The sequence below is a fragment of the Papaver somniferum genome, chromosome 10 (assembly GCF_003573695.1).
Source record: "Papaver somniferum cultivar HN1 chromosome 10, ASM357369v1, whole genome shotgun sequence".
Classification (NCBI taxonomy): domain Eukaryota; kingdom Viridiplantae; phylum Streptophyta; class Magnoliopsida; order Ranunculales; family Papaveraceae; genus Papaver; species Papaver somniferum.
This window is the reverse complement of record NC_039367.1, coordinates 110,441,455-110,449,168: the sequence shown is the minus strand read 5'-3', so window position 1 is coordinate 110,449,168 and position 7,714 is coordinate 110,441,455.

Here is a 7,714-nt window from a genome sequence, read left to right as displayed (position 1 = left end):
GATGGAGCTTATCTTTGGCTCGAATGTATTTATATACATTCTCAACAACCAAATACTATTATGAAGATTGTACTTAGTTCGTACATACCTAAGTACGAACTGCTAGGGGAAATGATGAAGGTTATCTTTGGCTAAAACGTGTCCATATACGTTCTTAACAGCCAAAGACAATTACGAAGGTTGTCCTTGGATCATACGTATCTAAGTACGAGCATCCAGGGGAAAAGATGGAGCTTATATTTGGCTCGAATGTATTTATATACATTCTCAACAACCAAAGAAATTTACGAAGATTGTCCTTGGTTCGTAGTACCTAAGTACGAACTCCTAGGGGCAAAGACGAAGGTTATCCTTGGCTAAAACATGTCCTTATATGTTCTCAACAACCAAAGAAATATATGAAGAATGTCCTTGGATCGTACGTATCTAAGTACGAGCATATACAGGGCCAAAGATGAAGCTTATCTTTGGCTCGAATATATTTATATACATTCTCAATAGGCAAAGACTATTATGAAGACTGTCCTTGGTTCGTACGTACCTAAGTACGAACTTCTAGGGGCAATGACGAAGGTTATCTTTGGATAAAACGTGTCCATATACGTTCTTAACAGCCAAAGACAATTACGAAGGCTGTCTTTGGATCGTACGAATCTGAGTACGAGCATCCAGGGGCAAAGATGGAGCTTATCTTTGGCTCGAATGTATTTATATACATTCTCAACAACCAAAGACTATTACGAAGACTGTCCTTGGTTCGTACATACCTAAGTACTAACTGCTAGGGGCAATGACGAAGGTTATCTTTGGCTAAAACGTGTCCATATACATTCTTAACATACAAAGACAATCATGAAGGCTGTCTTTGGATCGTACGTATCTAAGTACGAGCATCCAGAGGAAAAAACAGAGCTTATCTTTGTCTCGAGTGTATTCATATACATTCTCAACAGCCAAAGACAATTAAGAAGACTGTCCTTGGCTCGTACGTATATAAGTATGAGCAATTAGGGATGAAGATGAAGCGTAAGGAAAAAGGTCCAAAATACAACTCGCATGGAAGAACAACGATTCATTCCTTTATAATTCTTAAGCTTATCGCTTTGCGAATTTCCGTGGGCAAAGGAAGGTCATCGGAAGACATTACCTGCTTAAAGTATATATCTTTGCATATACTCCGTAAAATGGAGTTCATCAAGTAACAACTCGGTGAGCTGCTATAGGTGTGTAGCATTAACATCATCAACGAAGGTCAATCCCCCCAAACCGGACCTACAGACGAAGGTGGAGGTCATAATAATTGGAGCTAAAGACATCAACAATGGTTGTATTTTACAACTTAAGTCTGAATCCGAAGGTATGCATGGGAGCGAAGCCCTTAAAGGAAGACTCACCACCATTAGGCATACATGTGAGAGAAGCCTGTTAAAGACGGACTCACCATTGCAAAGAACGGGTCATTCAATCCAAGGCTACGAAGATACAAGCCAACAATGCCCGTGTGCATATGTGTATGCATACTCAATGAGGCTACAACTCATACTCAGCTACGAGGAGTCACACGACGACGCATAAGTAGACGCAACCTCTCAACCACCACTACTGCTATGCTCCCAGCCTACAAATGCATGAAGCATGTATACATTTTTATACCCACAAGTGCACAACTCAAACGAAACGGAAAACGAAGTCTATATACATATGTGTACCCCAAGCCTCAGCAATACCCCGACTCTCCCATCCGAGGAACCTATGAAGTGCGAAATACTAATACAAGGGGTAGTTTGTCGAAAGAAGAATTTTTTCAAGGCTAAGAAGAAGCAACAATTCAATCCTAGGGGGTACCCTTCGAATACACAAAGTGCTAAAGGAATTTGTATTTCTACTTTTTGCAGGAACGAAGCCTGCAAGAGCAACTTACTACATCCATAACGAAGCATACAAGGGGTATCTCATTACGCGCAAAGTACCGTGTGACACCCAGGACGAACATGTAGCTGACACCGACGAGGAGGCAACCTCAAATTACACGGACGAAGGCTCCATAAAAGCAAATACTTTCCCTTTCAAAAGCTGCAAGAACCATCTTTCAAAAGCAAAAGGGGGCAAACATACATCTATCATGGCGCCTCTACAACTATCAATTAAAAACAACAAATACATGTCGAAGGTAATACGATTTTAAGGTATGCTATCTTTATATGATATAATTATGTACGTAATTGTGATGTATCCCTGGAAAGAGGTATTATAAGCCTCATCAATCAATATAAAGCTTGGATTTCGAATATAGCTTTTAATGTGTGTGAAATGAAACAAACATGCAAAAACAAAGGGTTAGAACTGACACCCACCGTCATAATTGACGAAAAAAACGAAGGGTTAGAAATGACACCCACCGTCAGAATTGACGATGAGGCAGGGGACGATATAACTGCGCATATGTCAATCTCGGATCCTCAGGGAAAACGAATCCCTCCAAGAGGCAAATAATGAGCGATATATCCCACAAATAGAGATACCTTGTCGAAGTAATGCATCCTTCGCGCTGAACGCGTAGGGTTACAGGAAAATTATTGCCAACGTAGGGACCCTCGCCACCACGGTACCTTCTGGCCAAAGGATATCCTGCTAGGACGTTGAATGTTCCACCAAGGTTAATCATACCTTAGCACCGAGCGATGGCTTGATTGTGCGATAAACTGGACACACAATGTCATAAATATTGTGCAGCAAAGCAAGCAAAATGCTATAACACACATTACCAAAAGGTAAAAAATGTGGAGTGGTATATGTACGTATTATATTTACGCAGGTACAAACAATACAACGAAAAGCTTAACCAGAGATAAAGGTTCCAAAAGGTATACTTCCATTGCAAAGGAGTGAAGCTACAACAACGAAGGTACACCAGGAGAGAACTCCATACCAGGCAAGTAAGAGACGTCTTAGAGTCGCCTTAGCCGAAAGAAAAACTAAAAGGTAAATAATATACGCCTAAGCAATAAGCTCAAACTCAGTTGCATGCTATGAGGGGGTACCTTCTAGCCTCATTATATCTTGCTCAGGCGACGGCTGATCCAAAAGGTAGCAAAAATACCTATGCAGCGAGTGAAGGCTCCACTTTTAAAAAGGGTGAAAACCACCATCCCAGTCTAAGCTGTCATTTACTAAGGCGTGACACTCGTAAACAAATACATATATACATACATGCATACATACATACATGCATACATATATTCAAGCATACGCATATTTGTGTGATAATATTAGCATCAGAATCTTGTACTTTGATACTTATACAAGTACTTCATCAAATTACTTATATACTACGAGGGTACCTCAGTAAATTATTTCGATACTTCTATACTTCTAGGGTACCTCAGTAATTTACTTTGATAATTCTATACTTCGAGGATACCTCAGCAAATTATTTCGATACTTCTATACTTCGAGGTACATCGGCAATTTACTTTAATAATTCTATACTTCGAGGATACCTCAGAAAATTACTTCGATACTTCTATACTTCGAGGGTACCTCAACAAATTACTTCGATACTTCTATATGTCGAACGTACCTTAGTAAACTACTTCGATATTTCTCTACATCGACAAACTACTTCAATACTTCGAGGGTACCTCAGCAAAATACTTCGATACTTTCCTACATCGACAAACTACTTCAATACTTCAATGATACCACAACGAGTTTACTTCGACGGTACCTAAGCGAATTATTTTGATACTTCAAGGGTACCTCAACAAGTTACCCCGAATGTATCTCAGCAAACCAGTCGATACTTCGATGATATCTCAGCGAAATAAATGAAGGAGGACAAGGATTTTTTTCTTAAGGATCATTCTTCGAACAACCCTCAAAAAAGGGGGCAAATTGTAGATACCAAAAATCTACTATGTCATGCGGCACAATATTAAAGGTGGAGCAACTTATTATGTTACAACAACATACACAACATCTCTCCTTAGGATGCTAAGTTATGAAGTTATCTCCATCAACGTGTGGCGCAATGTTAAAGGTGGGTGTAGCAAAGTACGCTACAACAAAGTACACCAAATAACTACCAATATTGCTTAGTTGTTAAGCAATAGGTTTTAATATAGGCACGTGGGTGTGTCTGTCTGTCAGAGGTAGCTGAGCAGTCTGCACAACTTTTAGTACGAAGGTGCAGTCTTCAACCATGTGGGATCAGTGTACGTGGCATCCTATGACTGGAAAGGTATGCAACCAAATAAGGTACAACTTGTACGAAGGATTCACAGTTCACGATGGCACGTGGGGGAAACTAAGGTGGCATTGTCTAATTGGAGATGGTGGGCGACCAACGAAGGTACTAGATTGACCAAGGACCATCAGATCTCGATGGAGCATTAGACACCAAAGATATTCATGATGCATGTGGACCTATAAATACCCACCCTCATCTCAAGATAAGGGGGGACAATTGGGTTGGTTAGGAATTAGGGAAAAGGCTTTCTCTCTTTGCTCTTTACTTCTAGAGCTCCATACATTCTTCAATGAAGTTCTTCCACTCAAATGTAACAAGATCAATAATAAACTTATCATCTTTACCCCTGGACGTAGGTTAAGATTAACCGAACCACGTAATTTCTTGTGTGATTTATCAACTTAGTTGCACTTACATTATCTTCTCACTTAACTATTTACTTACTGAGTTATCTCTGTTCTCTGAGTTATCTATGTTTACTGAGTTATCTGTTCATCCGAGATATCTCCTTATTTAGCTTATTTGCTTACTCGTCTCTGTTTTACAAACGTACCTTTGTTTTCTTAGCGTTTACTCTTACGAAGTATCTTTACTTACTTAGTATATGATCTTTCGAGCAGACCTCATTTCGAACGTACCTTTTACTTACTCAGCAGTGTCAGTTTAACTGAGGTATCCATACTACTTTGAATATGATCCTCGGAGCTGTTCATATTACGTATACTATGGGAAAATTAGTAGTCACAGGGGGGGGGGGAGCAAAACAGTCGCGCAGAGTACGAATGAGGAGTGCGCGAAAGAGAACGAGAAATGGAAAATGCGCGTGACAGAGAAAGAAAGCTACAAGAACGAAGAGAAAGGATAAGGAATCGAGAACGGAGAGAAAGCCCAGAGCACGAACTCCAAAGATACAATGGAAAAAGAGGAAGTAGCTCAGAGTGCGAAGCCAAAGATGTAGGAGAGAGACAAGCTTGGAGAGAGATACTAGGAGAGCAATAGAAGGAAATATGATAGAACAAAGAGGATTGGAGGCAATGATGGAACTAAGACAGATGGAGATAGAGCAGACCGGCACAAACCAAGCTATACTGCAACAGCTTGAAGAACTCAAAGCTGCAATGAAAAAAAATAACATAAGAGGAGGAGGAAAAATGAAGTTGGCAGAATGCATAGAAGAAGCAGAAAGATCACCATTTTCGTGCGAGATACTACAGGCACCAATTCCCGCAAAATGTACCTTGCCCGCATTCTCCAGCGTCTTTGACGGGAGGGGAAACGCGGTACAACACATAAAACCTATAATCTTACACCAATGTCATGGGCCCAGCATCAAGCGGTGTTATGCAAGTATTTTCCGGCGAGTTTAACAGGTGAGGCCTCATTATGGTTCGACAATTTTTGTGAAGGATCAGTGACTTCGTTCGCGCAACTACAAAGGCTATTCTTGGGAAACTACATAACCAACAACCGGACCAAGGCGAGAATTGAAAATGCGTTTAACTTAAAGAAGGCGCACAGGTAAAGCTTGCGAATCTTGACTACACGATAGAGGACTATGTGCAGTGAATCGGCAGGGGAAGTATCAGAGCGACATTTGATCCTGGCCTTTGTCAATGCTTTGTATGCCACAAATCTCTTGTATATAGAAACATTTCGGCTTAGACACGAAATCGACATGCAAGAATTAAGGGAGTACCAGGAGGAGTTTATCGCATTAGAAGAAAAACAAAGAGAAATGAAAACCAATGTAACTGCCATTACAGATGCGAAAATAGGAAGCGCGACACTTTTGCCGCGCATAATAGGAAATGTAGAAAGTACCCTTGATATTGGACAGAGAAGACCAGCAAAAGAAAGTACTACGAATGAGGTAGCTTTATCAAGCAAAGATGAAGAATGGTTTCGAAGTGAGTATGGAGATAGACTTCACGCATACAACTACCCAACAAGGAGGTACGATAATCAGGAGGAAGATACAACAACGATCGAAGAACATGGTAGAATAACAACCAAAGATTCGATCGAAGGCCTTATAACCCGCCGTTCGAGGATATAAGACTCCCAAGATTAAACACCTCAATAGAGAAAATCTGGGAAGCAGTCGTGCTAACTGAAGAAATGCCAATACCTGGGAATATATGGCGAGAACCTCCACAACAGCACTGCAAGCTGCAGAAATGTGCGAAAACATTTATTAGAATTAATTGAAAAGGGAAGGCTGAACCAATTTCTGGAAGCAAGTGAATTTCCGAGGGCACCACCACCCCAACCGCGACAACCGGCAGTTATACATCGCATCGAGATTGGACAAAGCTCAAGGCAGATAAATCCAATCATTCACTCCGCTAAAGACATCAGTGACTTCCACGATAATGTACTGAGCCGATTACATAAAAGAGACCGCGATGGAAAGGAGATACATCTACTAACAAAAAGCCGACCACTAGAAGAGTGGCAAAAGCAATAGATTTCCTTCGCAACAGAAGATATACCCGCAAGAAGAATGCATGCAGATCCATTGGTTGTCACTATGACTATGCAACCACACTCTAAGTGGGAAGAGAACGAAGGAGAGAAAAAGTTACCCTGGGCGATAAATAAAATCTTAGTAGACACGGGGAGCTCAGTTGCCATCTTGTTTTATCACGCGTTCAGGACCATGGGGTACAACAACTCGGACATGATCCCCTCCACGTACACGATCTACGGGTTCAATAGTGTCGCATCAAAACCAAAGGGCGAAATTACCATGGTCATTCCCGCGGGAACCCTGGAGACAGTGGTAACATTTTGCGTGGTCAATGTGGAATCGCCTTACAACGCTATCATAGGGAGACCCTGGATTCATGGAGTAATGGGAGTCGCGTCAATTTAATACAGACGAATCAGGTTCCCCATGTCGTCCAACATAAGAGAGATCGTAGGAGACTGTACCAGAATGAAGAGATGTAACGAACCGGACGTGAAGCATTATGAGGGAAAGGCGAAGTTGGAGGAAAAGCAATGACAAAATGTGAAAGATGACAAAAGGGCGGAAAGATTAATGATCAATGTAATAAGAGCAGAAGGAAAAAACTATGTGAAATATGAAGGTGATCAGGGCAAAAATTCTCGGCGAAATACAAAAGGGAAGGATAAGGCTGAATATGATGTTATAAGCACGAATACAAGTTCGCGAAAACTGAAGAAAATACCAAAACAAGGCGAGGCAGCAAAGCGCGAATGCTTACTCAAGGCAGATATCACACCCTCCCTAGAATTTCAAAGTGAATTCATAAACGCACATGCACAACTTGCCTTGCTTAAAACATGAAGAGGCACATTATTTGGCTTGAAAAGAAATCAAGGCGAGAGCTTACAAGACCTGGTATCAAGGTGGAAGGTTCGGAATAATGAAACCTTTTCTCGCACAATAAGTGATGATTCAAATCGCAACATGAACAAAGAAAGGATCGCAGGCCAGCA